Below are 22,166 nucleotides of genomic sequence, written 5' to 3' on the forward strand. Positions count from 1 at the left end.
GGATGGAAATTCCATGTCCCCGAGATGGTGTTTCCACCTTACTTGTAGGGATAGAAGTGTGTGGAGTGGGGCGGTAAGTTAACAATTAAACATTTCATAGGGGGAGGGGCAGAAAATGTTCTCGCACTTCTTTGAGTCATGTGCTAGCACGTTATTATATATTTATAAAATGTTTTACCAGGAAGTAATACATTGAGAGTTACCTCTCGTTTTCAGGTATGTCCTGGGCATAGAGTTAAGATGTCAAATAATACATGGTTACAAATACAGTTACATAAGTGAAAAGGGTATACATTATATATCTAGCCAGGTCCCCCTTAGCTCCCCGGTCATTCCGGTTCCTCTCCCTTACCTTCACCAGTGAGAAAGCAGTTGCAGGGGCGAGCGTGTCTCCCGGTGACGTCGGAGGCAGGGCGCCGCCATCTTTGTTATGTCTGCGCGGGCACGGAGGCTCACGCATGCGCAGACGCGTGGTGGCCATTTTAGTGTGGGAGAACTGGCACAAGAGGCTCTCCATAGTGCAGAGACCCCTAGAAGTCACGCATGCGCAGTTAGGGTGATGCGGCGGCCTTTACAGAATTGTGCATGCTCACTGGAGAGTAGCGGCGGCCATTACAGTTCGCGCACGCGGCCCCAATGTTAAAGAGGGCCATAAAAGACTACAATTCCCAGCAGCCTCTGGGGACTGCCCTTTCACCCCTATCACCTGCTGCATTGAAGCCAATAGGGTTTACAGATTCTCCTGCAGCAAAGGAGATACAATGTTGCGTGCTGGAGTCAGGAAGCTGATAGTGGAGCACGAGTATGAGAGTGTCAGTAGGAGCTGGGACACAGAGAGGGGAGGGTGTGTTTGTGCAGGGAGGAAAGTAGCCTCCTGCACTAGGCCAGACGTCTCCCCTTAGGCCCCAGCTAAGGCCCTACTCACCTCAGCTTGTGGTTACTACAGGGACTCCCCTTAGACTAGGGACAGGGTCCTGTAGAACCTAGACAAGTGAGGGTCCAGCCAGGAAACGTAACTATCCTTGCAATTGCTGTGAAGCTGAATTGCTGTGAAGGTGAATTGCTGTGAAAGTGAATTGCGTGAAGGTAAAACATCCTCTGCGTTAGCAGAGATAAGAGACATTATAAAGGTGGATCACTCCATGCGGGAGCCACCCACCGTTGAGGTGGAGGCATCTTGGATCATCTCCTGGAGCAAGGGATTCCAAGTAAAGTTCATCTGCGCACCCGGTAGCAGGAGCACCGGGCAGGTATTATCCAAGTCACAAGTGCACCACCTATACACATCATCTTAGTGGGCAGCGCTGTCCCACACGTGGGTGGGGTTGTGGGACTCTTGGGACACTTGGGATATATGGTGTGGGGTTACGGTCTATGAGGCCCAGGGTTACATGGGTGACACTAAGGTTATTGTCATTGATGTATGAGTTATGTTATGTTTCCTATACAGTAAACTGTTCTTATATATACTTCGGTGTATGTGCTTACTGTGTATGTGGGTCCTGTGTAAGGGGACATTCTACACTCCTAGAATCCTACATAGGTGGAGGCGCTGACCGATGAGAGAACGTTCCAGAGAAGCACCCCAGGTTCCCATCAGTGGAGGCTCAGGCCTCCTGTGAACCTGCAAGTATACACACCCCACCTGGTAACATATAGGTTCCCCCTCACATTCACTCTATCTGCGATTGGGCTAGGGGGAATACCCGTTACATATACAAGACATTGCATGCACAGTTAAAGATAGTATATACATTATGTAACAGTTACAGACCAGATTAAAATGTGAGACAGCCTTAGTTTTGAAAGCACTTAAACTGGTGGTGGATGTGAGAGTCTCCGGTAGGTTGTTCCAGTTTTGGGGTGCAAGGTAAGAGGAGGAGTGGCCGGATACTTTGTTGAGCCTTTGGACCATGAACAGTCTTTTGGAGTCAGATCTCAGATGATAAGTGCTGCATGTGGTAGGGGTGAGGAGCTTGTTCAGATAGATGGGTAGCTTGCCCAGAAAGTATTTGAAGGCAAGATAGAAAAGGTAAACTTTGCACCTAGACTCAAGTGATGACCAATATAGTTCTTTGAGCATTTCACAGTGATGTGTGTTGTAGTTGCATTGGAGAACAAAACGGCATATTGAATTGTAGAGGGTGTCAAGTTTGCTATGGTAGGTTTGGGGTGCCAAGCCTTATATCATGTCTCCATAGTCGATAATTGGCATAAGCATCTGCTGTGCGATACGCTTTCTGATCAGCAGACAGAGAGGATTTGTTCCTGTAAAGTACACCTAGTTTGGCATAGGTTTTGGATGTCAGCGTATCAATGTGCATCCCGAATGTTAAGTGGAAGTCAAACCATATGCCCAGGTATTTAAAACTAGTAACAGGAGTTAGGATGGTGTTAGCGTTGGTTCTGATCTGGAACTCAATCACTGGAAGCTTTAAAAATTTAGTCTTGGTCCCAAATACCATTGTTACAGTCTTGTCAGTGTTTAAAAACAGTTTGTTTTGGGAAATCCAGTTTTCGAGTCTCAAAAAGTCAGACTGAAGTATGTGTTCAAGGTTGGAGTGGCTAGGGCTGTGTATATATAGGATTGTGTCATCTGCATACAAGTGTATTGAAGCTTCCTTACAAGCTATGGGAAGATCATTGATGAACACCGATAAGTCTAGTGGCCCCAGAACAGAGCCTTGCGGGACATCACAAGTGATACTCAAGGGGTTGAAGTTAGAGCCTGAGATGGACACATGTTGGGATCTACCTGATAGGTTGTACTGAAACTAGATTATAAAGCATGCTTCCATAGTCCAGAGCACTGGAGTTTGTTAATCAGGATAGCATGATCAACAGTGACAAAGTGAGAATATGACGTAAGGGGGGGGGGGGGGTCTGACATAACAGCACTGGGATCTAAGCAACCATTTTAAGTCAGCATCCATTTTAGGTATTGTCTGTATGAAAGTTGGTATGGACGTTAGTTTAAAATACATTTTTTTCTGCTGAAGTTCCAATTGATATTGAGCGGTTCACTTAAGCCACAAGACCTTTAGCAGAAGAGGAAAGTGCCAATGTTATGAAAATATGAGACAGATAGGCACTTTCTTGCATTCCGAGGGGGTGTGAAGTTCTGTATGTAGAGTAAAAGTCACCGGCTTGTATAAGGAATATTAGCTGAGTCATTTCATTTCATTTAGGCATCCCATAATAATGCTTTAACTCAATGTGTTCATGTTCATATTTTGTTTACGTAGTGACGACACGCAACCTTGTATAGGGGGCGTGGGTTTAGTATTTTGTGTATAAATAAGGCCTGTATGCCACCATGTCGTTTGGAGAGTTTTATTTTGAATCTCTCCTCTGCGTGTGCACCGCACAAAGCAATAAACTTATTTGTCATTCTGCAAAATATATCCTCAAACTTGTGTTTTTTATTCACAACTTTTACAAATAGCGCACCGAATAGAAACCCAAAAATACCGGAAACTGAGCACCTGGAAAAAAACACTCCTCGGTCACTCTGAGCGCTCGTAAGAATCAAGGTTAAAGGCACCTTTTGAGGAAAGCCTGGGTTTAAAAAGTTGTATTAAGTGGTGTGTAGAGAGATGTGTTTTGAAGGGTGTCTCAATCAGTGTTGACGGGTTTACCTAGCAGTTTCAAATAAGTTTATTTGTCTGTTCCTGTATCCATTTTAAAGTGTTTTGGTGATGAAGGTGAGTGTTTGTATGCTTAAGGGATTGTTTTTCAGACTGTCCTAGGTTGTGATAAATATTTTTGTTGTCTGAGCAGGAAGGGTCCCTGATTGTACATTTGCTCTGTTTTGTCATTAAAATACCAAGTGAGTTTATTTATGGATGTCTGTGTAGAAGGTCTTATCTGTATCCATGTTATAAAAGTATAAGTTTATCAGGACTGGGTTGGACCCGCTGAAGTAATTCAAGTGTTTTCTTGGGTATAGTTATGGTGAGAAAAAAAAAATTCAGAACAATAACATGCCAAAAGAGTTGTACGCAATCAGCTTGCGCTGATTATTGTATCAGGAGTATTGTACAGGTCAATTAAATGTGATTACTGTAACAGGAGAATAATGGGAAACCAAAGTTCTCAAAATTTGCCATTAGAGGTTGTGTGTCTGCAGACAAAAATAATAAAGAATGGATACAGAGAACAAGAAGAGACAATATAAATATGTTTTGTTGGACAATGAAAAATACATGCAAGTTCAATGAAAATATACATGCAAGTCCCAGTGAAAAATATGCCACCCCAATGAAAAGAGTTTGTTTGCAATAAATTACTAGAGAAGGAAGCGTGAACCTATGAGCAGCCGCACTGGTTTTCTTATTCATAAGAATGCGAATGCAAGGGCTCATAGTGGAACCTTCTAACTTTCAGTAATCCCTGTGTGTCTGTGGTAGTATAAATCTTTGGATTTTATGAGGTTTTTGTGGCTAAAGTCAAGCATGGCGTGACCGGCTGGCGGAGGCCGCAGAAATCAGTTGTGAACGTATAAGCTTTTCCTTCCATTTCCCCACATGCAATAAGTGGTTATAAATCATTTCCTGATATAAACTCAAGTTTCGGTGCCGGCAAGTAAAATTGTTGCGCCCTTAATGGAGAGTTGCCAGATGGATTTGATACCCTAATGAATTTTTCCTGAATGATTACCTGTGTGAAAGATAAACCATGCTAAGTATCACCTGTGTGCACAAATCACCATCCAAAAACTTGCAAGTACGTACGAAAACATGAATATTATTTGCTCACAATGAAATCAGAGTCTGAAAGAAAGAGGATCAGAAACGCAGCAGCACAGAGCGTGCCCCCACCTTTTTCTCCAGCGCGAGGAATGTGCTAAGATACGAAAGTTAACACAGATACCCAGCAAGCTCAAACTCCCCCACCCACCACAAAGTGAATATATATTTATGTCAACCAGAGAGCTACTGAGCATGGCAATTGTATATAACAAGAGACAGGGGGTGCCCAATGCTGCATCCAATTGACAAAACATATAAAGTAAAATACTTCAATAATAATAATTGGTTATTTAGTTAACCCTTTGGCCAAAGGCGTCATAAGCCTGCATACCAACGTCAAGGTATAACCAAAATAATGCAGGTCCTACACTACAATAGTTTCACAGTGTAGTGTAGGACCTGCATTATTTTGGTTATACCTTGACGTTGGTATGCAGGCTTATGACGCCTTTGGCCAAAGGGTTAACTAAATAACCAATTATTATTATTGAAGTATTTTACTTTATATGTTTTGTCAATTGGATGCAGCATTGGGCACCCCCTGTCTCTTGTTAAGATACGATAGTTAACTCAAAAAGCTCCGGAGCATCAGAGTAGTTTTAAATTCAGAAAAAAATATTGAGGTGGGGTCCCCCAATTAACTAGTGCTGCAGAGCATTTATACCCACTCAAGAAAAATGAGTCACTGCAACCAGGTCACATAATCTCTTTAGTGCATGTTTGGAGCTTTAAGCTTTAACCCCTAGATGGAACACGGTCTAGCAAGGACAAAGAGAGTTGTCTGGGGGTAGTCCTAGGACCCTCCCAGACCTAGGGAGGGGGGGAGGGGGTAGAGAATGGGGGGAGGGAGGGTGAGGGGAGGGGAGGAAGGGTGAGGGGAGGGGGGGAGGGGGAGGGGAAACAGGACTGGGAAGGAAAAAGGAGAGAACACTGGTTTATGCATTACTGAAAATACATTAACAAAACATATTTGTAAAATACATTTATAGAATACCCAACGTTGCCTTGATACAAATATGGAGATACACAAAGTGGTTAATATAATTCAAATTGAATGGTCAAGGTACAAGAGACACACTATTTGGTCCAGGATGTCCTAACATAGTTATTTCTTTGTCTATAATACAAAGAAAGAGACGTGTTGGAACAATGAGTTACAAAGACACCCAGTTAAGTTGGAAATAGTGTGTTGTGGCTGAGCTACATGGGTGAGCAATATATACAAACATATATATATACAAAGGTTCCCGGTGTCAGAAGTGTCTTGATATTTGAAAATATTAAAGAAAATGTTTTATCTCCCAGTCGACGTTGATACCTCGGGGTGTCATGGTATCCATTGTGAAGATCCAGAACATTTCCTTTTGATTAAGGATGTTCTGACGATCTCCACGTCTGACTGGGGGTGGGACGTGTTCTATCCCACTAAAAGTGAGGAGATCTAACTTCCCCTTTGGACATTCTAAAAAATGTCTTGCCACAGGGAACCTTTGATCCTTGTTTTTTATGCTTCTGATGTGTTCCATTATTAGAAGTTTTAATGGACGAATTGTTCTCCCTACGTAGCTCATGCACAGCCACATGTCAAGATTTATATCACATAGCTGGTATTACATGTGATAAAACTCCTCAGTCTGATTTTATTTTTATTAATTTTTGATTGTATTACCTTAATAGACTTTGCATGAGTACAAACTTTACAAAAACCACACTTGAAGAAACCTGTTGGTGGAACAAAACCCCCCGTCTTTTTCTGTGGGTTTGTGTACATACTAGGTGAAATATAGTTTGACAGGGTTTTGGCTTTTTTAAATACAAATTTTGGTAATTCCTCAATGTATGGTTTTAGTTTGGTGTCTAGTGTCAAGATGTTCCAATGTCTGGCTACAATGGAGCGGTGGAGTTGGCTTGTCGACTGTGTTGTGTGATGATGTATAATGGTGTTTGAACTTTCTCACCATTTAGTTTTCTCTGATTTTTCTTATTTTTTAACAAGTTTATACGTGGAGTATGAAAAGCATACTCGAAAGCCTTCTGTAGGTCCAATTTGCAGTATCCCCTGTTACAAAATCTCATGGCAAGTTTTTTTGATTGTTTCACAAATTGATCTGCATTTGAACAGATGCGTTTCAACCTTAAAAATTGTGCTTTTGGTATACCTTTGATTAAGGGGCGGTTGTGACCGCTATCTGCTTTGAGAAATGTGTTCCTCGAATTTAACTTCCTGAAGATATCAGATTGAATACGTTGACATGAATCAACGTATAACAGTAGATCTAGATATTCAATTTTCTGATGGTGATAGGAAAAAGTAAAATGTAAATTATAATCATTGTTGTTTAAATGGTCCACAAACTCCGTCAGGGACCTTGTGTCACCTTCCCAAATTAGAAACAGATCGTCAATAAATCTCCGATAGAATGTGATATTATTTCGGAAAGGATTTGTGTGACTAAAAATGTGCATGTGCTCCCAGTAACCCATGAATACATTTGCATATGAAGGTGCGAATGAAGTGCCCATTGCTGTGCCTCGTGTCTGTAAATAATAAATAGTGTCAAATAGAAAATAATTGTGAGTGAGTAAATATAAAATAGATTCTAAAATAAATGTGATTTGTGCTGGTGATAAAGAAGAGTGATTAAGGAAATATTGTACTGCTGCAATACCTTGTGAGTGATCAATAATTGTGTAAAGGGATGTGACATCTAAAGTGACCCACAAATAATTAGGGGACTAAGTAAATGTTGAAAGTGAGTTAAGTAAATCAGTGGAATCTTGAAGGTATGACGGAAGTTTGTGGACCAGTGGCTGTAAAAAGATATCAATGTATCTGGATAATCCATCTCCCAAAGATCCAATACTCGATATTATTGGTCGTCCTGGAGGGTCGACCAGAGATTTATGGATCTTTGGGAGATGGTGAAAAATAGGGATAACTGGGTTCTGGACGAACAGAAAGCTTCTCTCCTTCTCGCTCAATACTTGTAGGATGACACCAAAGTCAAGAATGTTGTTTAATTGTGCTAAAAATACATCAGTGGGATCACATTTTAGGGTTTTGTATAAACTTCTATCTTGTAGTTGTCGCAATGCTTCCATCTTATATTTAACATTATTCTGGATCACAATTGTACCCCCCCTTGTCGGCATTCTTTATGACCAAATTTTTGTTATTCATCAAACTTTGAATACTCAGTCGATCTTGTTTGGTCATATTGTTGCCATGATTGGGGGTGAAACTGTAACATTTTTCCAACAACAATAAGTCTCTTTCAACCAATTTCTCAAAAGTGGCTATGTGTGGACCTTTTACATACGAGGGATAGAAATTGGAACGATTCTTTAGGCCTGAGTCTCTAGAACCCACCAGAAAGGAGGATACAGACATTCCCTCCTCCTCTGTGGTTTGCTCATCAAGGAGGCTATTCATATCTTGGAGGGTGCATAACTCACGAAATGTTGTTAAACCGTCATCTTTGTTGTTTGTATCTTGAATAACTAACTCCAAATCCTGAGAAATAACAGAATGAGTAGTAATAGGGACATTGGTTAAGTTATCATTCACAATGACATCATCTTTATGAAAAATCTTTTTTAGTACCAATTTTCTAACGAAACATTGTAGATCAATGATGGTGTTAAACAATCTAAAGTTTTCAAAAGGAGCAAAGTTTAGTCCCTTATTGAGTAACGACAGTTCATTCATGGAGAGAGGCACCCCTGAAATATTGATGACATTATCTTCTAGGTTTAAGTGTATTTTTTTCTCTTTGAGACTGCGCCCTCGTCCCTTTGAGCGCCTTGTCCTTGATCGTTTTTTGTTTGAGAAAACAATGATGGTGCATGTCTTTGTTCACTTTTGGATCCTTGTCCACATTCAGAATCATGGTCACTGCTGTATTCAAATTGGTTTGATGTTTTATTGGTAGAAAAGGAAACTCCATGTGACCGATAGTCGCTGTCGGAGGCATCTGAAAAGCTTGATTGTTCACCTGTTCTCTTTTTGAGTATAGAGGGGCGTGGTGTAGATTTCTCTTTTGGGCCTTGTGGATTCTGTTGATTCTTGTGATAGGGTTTTTTGCTCTTATTTGGTGTGTTGGCACTCCTTGTGGGGCATGGTGGTTTTTGCCAAATATATACTTGGCCACGCTCGTAATCCGAGCGGTCCCTATCAAACTTTATCTGTTTTTTCTCCATGATTTCCTTGTCAAGTTTGCTAATATTTTGATATAAAAGATTATCATTGGTGACAAAATTAGGCATATTTTCAAACTTGTCCAATTGATCCTGGAGTTTCTTTATATTGTCTAACAACAGATTTTTTTCAGCTACTTTTGTTTGTATTATTAGCTCCATAAGCTTCATTGAACATGAGTCTAATATCTTAGTCCAATTTTCCTTGAACCCTCTATTAACAAAACCGAATGATGGTGTTTTCTTTATTCTTAAACCTCTTGGAATTCGTTTACTTCACACATAATTTTCCAGAGAGGTTATTTCCCACCATAATTTGATTTTCTGGCTTAACAGTTTCTCTAGTGTCACAAAATATAAAGACAAATTCATTTTATCGTCACATAGGATATCTTTGGAATCATTAAAAATATAGGCTGCTTGTCTGGAGCGTCTTGCATTATCATTCACACCCCCCCTCCCCCATCTATTCCATTTCTGTTCACACATCAGTCTTAGACAACCACACACCGAATACCAACTTACTGTTTATATCTTGCCTATCCAAATTACATTCACATCTTTTCAAAGAGATTTCTACATTCTTTATAGAACATTGATTTTCAACAGACAACTCTTTGCTTTTATCATTCATTTTTATTTCTGGCCAGACAACAATCTATTTACATACATGGACAGCATTTATTTTTATTTTATATAATCTTTATTGCTACAAGTATGTTATGTATATGTCATTAGTGAATTTTCTGATAATTGCCTGGCATTGTTTTTAAACGTCTTTTATTATTCCCAGTACTTGGGTATGATGTTGATTGCTCGCCTCACCTGATGTACATCTTGTGCAGGTGATGTGTGTTAACGCTGCCTATATACATGTTTCCCTTGCGCTGATGGATCATTCTTTGACAAAGGCCCCAGGGCTGAAACGCGTCAGATGATCCATCAGATGTTTGTTGAATAAATCTTTGAAGTCACAATCCACGCTGTACTCCGCTTTGTTCGTTGGCTGTGCTCCGCTTCATCTCCCGCTATTGCTGGAGGACCGTGCCTGTTACTTATGCAGGATTGCACGTCGAGTTGCTGCCTTACACGGAGGGGAGACGCGCCAATCAGCTGACCACTTCCGAAAACGCCGCCCACACGCCGGAGACGGCGGCTTCATCGAATACACCAGGAGCTCAGCCGGCGTGGAGCCTACCTCACAGCCTCTACCGATCATCGGGGAGAACACCGCCGGTCAGGTGACCGCCCCACTTGACTTCCAGTCATAACGGGGTTGGCGGTGCAACGATTACTTCTGGGCTGTAGACGACCGGACTCTTGCGCTATCGCTCCCCCACAAACCGTGAGTTACACATGCAACAATTGGTGCCCTGAGCTGGGCCAGTTGCTTGTCTGAAACTTCTTATATCACACACGTGTAAACTTCAGTGGCAGTGACTATCTTATTCAGCTCTGAGGCACCTAAGAGGATTATCTTTATCCTGTTCTACCCTCACAAAATATAAAGACAAATTCATTTTATCGTCACATAGGATATCTTTGGAATCATTAAAAATATAGGCTGCTTGTCTGGAGCGTCTTGCATTATCAGAACAGAGTGCAACATAAGGTGTTGATTTAGTATTCATGTCGCAGATATCCTCATTATCTGATGAAGCCATAATGTCACTGTTTTGTTGTGTATATATGGTAGATGTTTGTGATTAACAATCACACTCTATTTTGATCTATGTACACTTATGAAAAAATTGTATATGTGATTTTCTCTTTTGTAATCAAAATCCATGTATTTAATAGTCCATGAATGGAAAAGAGCCCCTTCTCAATATTGAATCCAAGTAATAAAAATATATATAATGAAAAAAAGCAATGAAAAAAAGCAAAAAAAGCAACAGTCCAGCCAAAAATGTATATGATTAAATGTAATAAAATAAATTATCTAGGTGGGTGCTCGAGCCACTAGTTTTTGTGTATAGCAAGAAAAAAATATTGAGGTGGGGTCCCCCATTTAACTAGTGCTGCAGAGCATTTATACCCACTCAAGAAAAATGAGTCACTGCAACCAGGTCACATAATCTCTTTAGTGCATGTTTGGAGCTTTAAGCTTTAACCCCTAGATGGAACACGGTCTAGCAAGGACAAAGAGAGTTGTCTGGGGGTAGTCCTAGGACCCTCCCAGACCTCTCATAAATGTCCTGCTATGAAATAAACCAGTGAACCTGGGGAAGCTCCCAATTAAATGGTAAAGTACTCACATGTGTCCTTATGTGTGACCGGGTCTGTGTGCTCCTTTGCTGAGTACAGACGAGACGAAATCACCTTGTGCCAATGGGGAAAGGTGAATCAGCGGGCACTACAATGCAGGAAAAAGCTGCGGACTGGGAAGGAAAAAGGAGAGAACACTGGTTTATGCATGACTGAAAATACATTAACAAAACATATTTGTAAAATACATTTATAGAATACCCAACGTTGCCTTGATACAAATATGGAGATACACAAAGTGGTTAATATAATTCAAATTGAATGGTCAAGGTACAAGAGACACACTATTTGGTCCAGGATGTCCTAACATAGTTATTTCTTTGTCTATAATACAAAGAAAGAGATGTGTTGGAACAATGAGTTACAAAGACACCCAGTTAAGTTGGAAATAGTGTGTTGTGGCTGAGCTACATGGGTGAGCAATATATACAAACATATATATATACAAAGGTTCTCGGTGTCAGAAATGTCTTGATATTTGAAAATATTAAAGAAAATGTTTTATCTCCCAGTCGACGTTGATACCTCAGGGTGTCATGGTATCCATTGTGAAGATCCAGAACATTTCCTTTTGATTAAGGATGTTCTGACGATCTCCACGTCTGACTGGGGGTGGGACGTGTTCTATCCCACTAAAAGTGAGGAGATCTAACTTCCCCTTTGGACATTCTAAAAAATGTCTTGCCACAGCGAACCTTTTATCCTTGTTTTTTATGCTTCTGATGTGTTCCATTATTCGAAGTTTTAATGGACGAATTGTTCTCCCTATGTAGCTCATGCCACAGCCACATGTTTTTATCCATGCCTGAATAAAGAAACATGGTAAAGGTAAGAGGTCATGGAATAAGTGATCCAGACATAAAAGTAACATTAAGGAAGAGAAGTCCCTGCTCTGAGGAGCTTACAATCTAATTGGTAGGTAGGGAGAGCATACAGAAACAGTAGGATTTGATTAGAAGCCAGGAGAGGAATTTCAGGAGGGGAAACGCAGAATCAGAGTTTAAAGAGTAGAGTGATTCTGGCAGCAGCGTTTGGGATAGATAGTAGGGAAGACAGGTGAAAGTCAGGAAGGCGGGATAGCAGGGGATTACAGTTATCAAGATGGGAGAGAATGAGGGTCTGTATCAGAGTTTTTAACAGTTGAGCAACAGAGGAACAGGTGTATCTTTGTGATATTGTGGAGGAAAAAGTGACAGTTATAAAAATGTTTTGAATGAAAGAGGAGAATATGAGAGAGGAGCAGGGAATGACCCCTAAGCAGTGTGTTTAGGCTACTGGATGGAAGATTCAAGAGTAATGTGGAAGGAGATAATAGGGTGAGGTTTGGGAGGAAGTATGAGGAACTCTGTTTTTGCCATGTTAAGTTAAAGCAAAAGAGGGCCTTCCAGGATGAGATAACAGAAGGACATTCAGAAACTTAGGTTTGTATGGCAGGTGTAAGGTCAGGGGTTGAAAAGTAAATGAGGGTGTTGTCAGCATAGTGGTGATATTTAAACCCAAGAGATGTTATTAGGTCACTTAGAGAGATTGTGTACAGAGAAAAGAGAAGAGTGTCAAATACTGCAGAGAGTATACTCAGAACAGAGTCAAATACTGCAGAGAGTAATATGAGCAGAGTGTAATAACCTCTGTCTTGGGCAGCATATAGGTCATCAGTTATTTTAGTATGAATTGTCTCCAGGGAGGGAGCAGTGCAGAAGTCAGATTGTAGAGGGTTAAGGAGAGAATGGGTGTTGGAGCAAGCAAGAGAATACAAGACAAGTTCAGTAGTTAAAGTAGAAAGTCAGGTAGGGTCAAGCTTGCTATTTTTGAGTCATGGTATAACTATTACATATTTTAAGGAGAATGGAAATGTAGCCGATTAGAGGGAGAAAGGCGATCCACAGTGATGGTGACATCACTGTCTCTTTTGAGACAGTGGAAAAAGAGTCAAGGAAAGCAGGAAGAGAGTAGGAAGCAAAGTAGGATAGGAGGAAAAAGAGGGAATGTTCTGGTGTATGGATTCAACCCCTTTCTTAAAATAGGCAGCAAAAGTCCTGAGGTGAGATGAAGGAAGAGTTAGTGAGGGTTAGACTTGTGAGTGTTGATTAATGGAGAGAAATGGGTTTGTGTAGCTTGAGAAAGGACAGAATTGCAACAGGATAGCATAAATTTGTAGTGAATGAAGTCAGTGAAACTATGAAAGTTCAAACAAAAGGCATTAAAAAGAACTGAGTGAGGGAAATAGCATGAGCGTGTGGAGTTATTTGTGTGTTAAGAAGTTATATAAACCTCAGCTATATAAAAGCCTATGGGTTAATTTTTAAGAGGCCATAAAAAATGTAGTTCTTAGGGCTCTGTATAAAGCTCCATGTATTTAAACTTTAAGCGAAAGTTCCAATCCAATAATTATTTTTCAGGAAGAAGCCGTGGTGTGCCATTATCTTATCTTTTCAGGGTCAATTGGCGAAACGCCCAGAAACAAAATGGCTTGTTGCCCAGGAACAAGTCTTATAAAATAATTTTTTTCTTTAGTCAGATGAATATGCAGAGTGTCTTTAGAATTATAAAGCTGACCGTGTGCTCAGCACTGTGCAAAGAGATTATATAAAGCAAGACATTAGTGTGAAGTCTTATACAAAATCATTTGTCTATTAACTGAATATGTGATGTATGTTATAACTTTTAACCATTTATTTTTTCCAAAGGTGTCTGTAAGCAATGGTTATTGTCAAAAAGTGCTGTGTAATCTAAAATGGGTTTACCAGGAAGGGGATAATTTGGGAGTCACTTCTCATTTGCGGGTGTGTCATAAGCATATGGTTAAATATAGGGTAAAAATTGCAAAAGCAGTTACATAAGTGAATAAGGTATGCATTATATACAAGGCATTTCAATTTTTTAGCAGAAAAGTTACAGTGGAGTGTTGGGGTAAAAGCCAGATAGGGATTGGCTAGGGAAATTTGTATGGGTAAAATAATTGCTTAATTGGGAGGGAATATTTTTCCATGACAGTGGATAGTATTGGGAGAAGAGAGATTGGCCTGTAGTTTGAGACAGTGTTTTTTTGTCCCCACTTTTGAAGATTGGGACAAACTCTGGCAGTTTCCCAGGTTTTAGGGATATGGCCTGCAGACAGGATAGAATTAATTATGGAAGCAAGAGGTTTGGCAAGGGATGAGGCCCCAAAGTTTCAGGAACTTAGATTGTATCAAAGTCAGGTTCACATTGGCTACTTAGGTTAATTTGAGGAACGAATTAGGAACATTAAAAGGGAATACCTCTGTCTATATGCGGATGCTAAGACAGGAGTAAAACACATTGATACAAGAATTTATTCCTAGGTATAAATTATCTCCCTATGAGACACATATGGGATGACTTGTGACTATCAGCAGTCCAAAGGAACGAATTAAGGACCATGTTATTGGTAATAAAACAATAAGTTGTATGCAACTAATACATTTTTTGAGTCTCTCTAGGCAAAGTTGAAAGTGCACCTACTCGAGATGGGGTTAATAGTCACATATTTCCTGCGCAAGCATGCTCTTCATCCCAGGTGAAAAAGCCTAAAGTAACCATCAATACAGCAATTAAAGTGGCAGAGTTCTTTTCCTGGACCCAAAGCACGTAAAGCTCGTTCCAGCTCCACAAACGTTCCAGCGCCACCAAAGACCAAAGTCACCTAAAGCACAGCCGCAGCAAGTTAACGTCTTGCCGAGTCAAAACTCTAACCGTTAACCAACGAGGAAAATAAGACACCAGGCTAAGGCCCGGTTTTATCAGAACATTTCATTTTTTTCAGAGACTCAATATTTTTATTCTTTAGAGTGTGTTAAGTTAGAAATTTAACGTGTATGTACAATTGAGCCTTGATGGGAGGATTGGTTTCCTGGAAGCGTGGCTTGTGAAAGCTCTTGTATGTGTTTTGGCAGTACTTATCACTCTCTATGTATGTGTCATGTGCAGCAAAACTTTGATCCAGAAGTGTGTTGCATCTCCACCGAAAGGAGGGGGTCACCCAGGAGCGTGTGTCAGCCACAAGGAAAGGATCATAAGTCAGCCATTTTGACCCATCGCAGACATTGTCTGTTCTGATATTCTGAGTGAATGATGTATACAATGCGTGCAGGGTGAGGATCATGCATTTCGCTTCCACAGATACCAAACCCCCTCAATTCTCAGTAATAGAATGTTGTGATGATTCTGAAAATATATGATGATAGAGATAGATGCAATTTCTTTTATCTAGCAACTGCATATCCAAAGAAAGGTTGCTTGCATAAAATAAGGTTTTTAGTATTATATGTATAATTTCTGTATTTTTCCAATTTTTTTAAGGGAACCGCTTTAAAGGGTGTATCACACACTAGGAACAAGAATCAATTTATGGGTTAAGTGTCTCCACCAACCAATGAAACCTGTGTAAAAATGTATGTTTATTTAGATAACAATTTACAGGAAGGATGTAGCCTTAATTTTGCAGTTTTTAATTTCATCATTAAACCAAGAACAGGTTCAGATTAGACTTATGGCCTTACCAAACAGAATTGCTTTAGAATATGTTTTAGCTTCAAAAGGAGGGGTATGTGTCCTAATTGAGGCACAATGTTGTGTTTTTATTCCAGATCAGAGTAGCAATGTGCAGCATGAACTAGATAAAATAGAAGGATTCAAAAGAGGCTTAGAAAGGAAGATGGGATGGAATGGGACCCTCTGGGGTTAGGTGAATGGCTTAAATCACTTGGAGCAAATTTTTTGAATGCTTTGGTGTGTTACTTGTTGTCATATATGTGTGTGTCACGTGTTGCAAAGGTATGATCCACAGGTGTGCGACCCCCTCCTCCAATCTGATGCCACGCTTTACAGATGCCAGAAACAGCAGTCCCTTGAAGAAAGAAGATGCCGATCACAGTTATTCAACTCCAAAAGACATATTGGCCGCAGCGCCTTACGAGACTATGACAGTGAAGGGCACGCGCCCTTGTCCTCTGAGTTATCCCTGGACTATCGTCATGAACTTAATTCTCAAAAGCTATGTTTTAAGAATAAAAAAAGGAGGGAGTGACAAAGTGAGAATATGACGTAAGGGGGGGGGGGTCTGACATAACAGCACTGGGATCTAAGCAACCATTTTAAGTCAGCATCCATTTTAGGTATTGTCTGTATGAAAGTTGGTATGGACGTTAGTTTAAAATACATTTTTTCTGCTGAAGTTCCAATTGATATTGAGCGGTTCACTTAAGCCACAAGACCTTGAGCAGAAGAGGAAAGTGCCAATGTTATGAAAATATGAGACAGATAGGCAATTTCTTGCATTCCGAAGGGGGGTGAAGTTCTGTATGTAGAGTAAAAGTCACCGGCTTGTATAAGGAATATTAGCTGAGTCATTTCATTTCATTTAGGCATCCCATAATAATGCTTTAACTCAATGTGTTCATGTTCATATTTTGTTTACGTAGTGATGACACGCAACCTTGTATAGTGGGTGTGGGTTTAGTATTTTGTGTATAAATAAGGCCTGTATGCCACCATGTCATTGGGAGAGTTTCATTTTGAAACTCTCCTCTGCGTGTGCACCGCACAAAGCAATAAACTTATTTGTCATTCTGCAAAATATATCCTCAGACTTGTGTTTTTTATTCACAACTTTCACAACAGTACCAAAAGACTTTGCAAAATCTAGGAATATTGCTCCAGTGAGTTGTCCCAGTTCCATTCCACACTGGATTTTATGCAAACTTTTAACAGAGTAGTTATGGTGGAGTGTTTGGGGCGAAAGCCAGATTGGAATTGGCTAGGGAAATTTGTCTTCGTATAGTAATCGCTTAATTGGGAGTGAACCAAGTTTTTCAATGACTTTGGATAGTATTGGGAGAAGAGAGATTGGCCTGTAGTTTGAGACAGTGTTTTTGTCCCCACTTTTGAAGATTGGGACAACTCTGGCAGTTTTTCAGGTCTTGGGGATATGGCCTGCAGACAGGATGGAGTTGACTATAGAAGCAATTGGTTTGGCAATGGCTGGGGCACCAAGTCGTAGGAACTTATATTGTTGTAAGTCAGGTCCACATTGGCTGCTTAGTTTTAATTTGAGAAGTGTTTGTGTAATCTCCTCTTTGGATAATGGGCCAAATTGAAAATTGTGGGCAGTGTTGGGAGGGGGTGGGGCTATATGGGTACTCCCAGGATGAGATCCGTGTTTGTGGTTTTGCATTGCATTTCGCTAATAAGTTAGTAGCACACTCCACAAAGTAATCATTGAATGCATTTGAAATATCATTGGGGTTTGTCAGAGTAAAATCCCCCTTAGTGATATCACTTGGTTGTTGATGGTTAGAAGGCTGGAATATGTTGTTGATAACATTCCAGAAGTTAGCTGGGTTTGATGTATTCTGGAGGAGATTGACAGAGTAATGTTGTGCTTTTGCATGCCTTGTTTGCCTTGTGCACATGTTCCACAGGCATTTGTAGTGATTGAGATCCTTGGTAGTGCCAGTTACTTTGTAGCTTTTCCACAAGGTATCCCTGAACTTGTAGAGTGCTATGAGGTCAGTTGTAACCTATGGAAAGTGGGCCCCCTGTAATCTTATTCTGCGTAGTGGAGCATGGGTATCACAGAGTTTTAAGAACTCGGATTGGAAATAGTCGAGCGCAGAATCAGGGTCGGAAATTAAATCGATTTTGTGCCAAGGGCAGTTGGTAAGGTCAGCCAGAGACTGTTGTTTGCTAAAGTTTCTAAATGTTCTAGTGAGGAGAACTTCAGGGCTTGATTGGGGTGGTTTAATTTTCCTTACACGGTACACTATTGTATGGTCACTGAAAATGTTAGGAAGGATGCCAGAGGATGTTTGCATAATGGTTGATTTTAATTATCCAGACAAACTGTGGTAATGAGATTAGCATTACAGCAAAAGGAAACAGTTTTTTGGAGGTGCTTAAAGACAATTATTTGACCCAAATTATTGAGGAACCACCAGGAGAGGGGCAATACTGGATTTGTTAATATCAAACAATGTAGAACTAATAGCAAATATTCAAGTCCTGGAACATTTGGGTAACAGTGATCATAACATGGTCTCATTTGAAATAAATGATCACAAAACAGATTACTTGGGTTCAACAAAGACCTTAAACTTTAGAAAGGCAGATTTTAATAAACTGAGGAGTAATCTACAAGTAATACATTGGGCTGATGCTTTTGCAGGGAAAAATGTAGAAGATAAATGGGCAGTCTTTAAAACATTGTTAGAAAAGCACACTTATCAGTGTATACCCTTGGGTAATAATTATAAAAGAAATAAGTCAAAACCAATGGAGCTAAATAAACAGGTAGGGGAGGAAATGGAAAAGAAGAGGCAGGCGTTTAGATTCTTTAAGTCAGAAGGGACAGAGGCATCGTATCAGAATTATAAGGAATGTAACAAAAATTGCAAAAGGGCAATCAAATGATCAAAATGGATAATGAAAAAAGGATTGCAATAGAAAGTAAGGTCAACCCTAAAAGGTTTTTTAAGTACCTTAATAACAAAAAAATGAGGAAAGAAAATATAGGACCCTTTAAGTGTGAGATGGGCAGGCAGATTATTGGAGATAAGGAAAAAGCAGAGGTATTAAACAAATTCTTTGCCTCTGTCTTTACCAGGGAAGAATCAATTTCAATTGTAGTGCCGCAGGAGAAAGCCACAACCTCCATATTAATGAACAATTGGTTAACTGACTAAAAAGTGCAGCTTGAAAAAATTAAAGTAAAAAAAAAAAAATAAGGCACCTGGCCCCGATGGTATACATCCAAGTGTTCTCAAGGAGTTAAGTTCAGTAATAGCCAAACCATTACATTTAATATTCAAGGACTCCATTTCCACAGGCTCAGTACCTGAAGATTGGTGTTAAGCAGATGTGGTGCCTATATTTAAAAAGGGAGCTAGATCACAAACAGGGAATTACAGACCTATAAGCCTGACTTCAATAGTGGGGACACTACTTGAAAGTTTAATTTGGGATAATATTCAGGAATACCTAATGGAAAACAAAATTATTAGTAATAGTCAGTATGGATTTATGAAGGATAGATCATGCCAGACTAACCTTATTTGTTTCTTTGAGGAGGTAAGTAGGAATTTAGACCAGGGTAATGCAGTTGATGTGGTCTACTTAGATTTTGCAAAGGCTTTTGATACGGTTCCACACAAGAGGTTGGTGTACAAAATAAAGAAAATTGGACTCAGTAAAAATATATGCACCTGAATTGAAAACTGGTTGAAGGACAGACAACAGAGGGTTGTCATAAATGGAACTTTTTCAGGTTGGGCTAAGGTCGTGAGTGGAGTACCTCAGGGATCGGTACTGGGACCCCTGCTTTTTAACTTGTTTATTAATGACCTTGAGGTTGCAATCAAGAGCAAAGTCTCCATCTTTGCTGATGATACTAAATTGTGTAAGGTAGTAGTGCAGGATGTAATTTCTCTCCGGAAGGACTTGGATAGCCTGGAAACTTGGGCAGGTAAATGGCAGATGAGGTTTAATATGGATAAATGTAGGTTATGCATTTGGGAAGCAAGAATAAACACGTCACTTACAAATTTAATGGGGATAAATTGGGGGAATCCTTGAAGGAGAAGGATTTAGGAGTTCTTGTAGACAGCAGGCTTAGCAATAGTGCCCAAAGTCATGCAGTAGCTGCAAAGGCAAACAAGATCTTATCTTGAATTAAACAAGCAATGGATGGAAGGGAAGTAAACATAATTATGCCCCTTTACAAAGCATTAGTAAGACCACACCTTGAATATGGTGTACAATTTTGGGCACCACTCCTTAGAAAAGACATTATGGAACCAGAGAGAGTGCAGAGAAGAGCCACCAAATAAATAAAGGGGATGGACAATCTAATTTACGAGGAGAGGCTAGCTAAATTAGATTTATTTACATTAGAAAAGAGGCGCCTAAGAGGGGATATGATAACTATATACAAATATATTCGAGGACAGTACAGGGAGCTTTCAAAAGAACTATTCATCCCAAGGGCAGTACAAAGGACCCGGGGGCACCCCTTTAGGTTGGAGGAAAGGAGATTTCACCAGCAACAAAGGAAAGTGTTCTTACAGTAAGGGCAGTTAAAATGTGGAATTCATTACCCATGGAGACTGTGATGGCAGATACAATGGATTTGTTTATAAAAAGGTTGGACATATTTTTGGAAGGTAAAGGTATACAGGGATATACCAAATTAGTAAACATGGGAAGAATGTTGTTCCAGGGAGTAATCCGATTGCCAATTCTTGGTGTAGCCCTGTTTCCCCTAGAACACTGGAAACTACCAATTGCTGCCCTGAGCCTCTGCCACTGAGAGCCTGGGGTGTATACTTACTCTGATGCAGCGCCTCCACCTGTGAGGGATCCCAGCAGAGCGGAAGCAGCCCATCACAGGACACAATAATAACACCCACACAGTATAAAATAATGACACCTTTACTGTATACTGTAGCAATGATTATGTAATAGGATTACTCTCCCTCAGGACAAGATATATGGCACAACTACCACATGCCTCGCAGGGCTTACTTCCCCAAACTGATACCCACCACCGTGTCCCACACCCTGTCCAGAATATTGTGTACCTCACACAGAGTCCCCAATAATACCACAGTATGTAAGTCCCTTGATCACAAGTCCCACAGTGTCCCCAAAGAACCTACCCTTATAGACGTGATCAGTGCCTGGGTATATACCGGTATGTTGGTGCACTTGTTGACTTTTACATGCCGGGCACTGCAGCACCCGGTCTGATGAGGCTTCGCAAAGGATCCGCCGATCATCTCTCCTACACCGACGTCGTCAGGGTGATCCCACCAAGGCAATGTCTCTGTAGTCTCTTCAATGAGGCCTGATCCCAAACCTCTCTTCAGGGAGTTCAGTGTCTGCTGTGTCTGCTGTGTCCCTAATATATCTAGGTACTACAGGGATCCTTTCCCTATGCTAGGGCCTGTCCCTGTTGCAGCCACAAGCTATAGTTGCCTCAGGGCCTATCTTGGGCCTAGGGGGGTATTTGCTGGCCTAGTGCAGATGCTTACTTGCCCTCTACACGGACCCTCTGTCCTCTACCGCTCCCTGTCACACTCTGCCTGCATGCTCCCTGTGACACACTTGCTTATCCTGCCTGCAGCACTTCTTCAGCTCCTATTGGCTCCCTGGCGTCAGGTGGGACACTTCTAAGGCTAATGGGACTTGTAGTCCTTTCCCAGAGCCTTCCCTGATTGGCTAGTGTTCGCGCGCTTTTCCATTACGCATGCGCAACCTAGAATGGCCGCTGCCGCTCAACTGTGCATGTGCAAGCTCTTTCAAGATGGTGGCGCCCTCCGCAACCACCGGAGCCCCCCAGCAATGTGATCGCCATCCCTGCGCACACCAGCCTCCTCCCACTGCACTCCCCCTGCAATGGAGCTCCTGCACGCGTGCATGCGCACCCGCACTCCCCCGGCAACCGGCTGCAACTCTCCCAACTGCACGGAGGTAACACAGCAAGGGGTGCACAACCTCAGAGAGGGGGAACCAGGCTACATTGGAGTCAGGAAGGAATTTATTTTTCCCCTTATGATATATTATTGGATGATATAATATTGGGGTTCTTTGTTTGCCTTCCTCTGGATCAATAAGTAAGTATAGATATAGGATAAAGTATATGTTGTCTAAATTTAGCATAGGTTGAACTTGATGGACATATGTCTTTTTTCAACCTCATCTACTATGTAACTCTCTTCCTATAATTGTTTAAGGCCATGTCTATACATACTGCGCTGTATGATTGCACACACAGATGTCTCTTAAACATACACATATTCTATGTAATTCACTTCCCTATATACCAATAGGGACCACATAGTATCTACACACAATTTTAGTAATGCAACACCCTTTTCCCTTTCCACACCTACCCACACCATTGGTATACACTCCCACTCCACACACACCTTTTGT

This window comes from Ascaphus truei, chromosome 5 (assembly GCF_040206685.1).
Source record: "Ascaphus truei isolate aAscTru1 chromosome 5, aAscTru1.hap1, whole genome shotgun sequence".
In the NCBI taxonomy this organism is placed as follows: domain Eukaryota; kingdom Metazoa; phylum Chordata; class Amphibia; order Anura; family Ascaphidae; genus Ascaphus; species Ascaphus truei.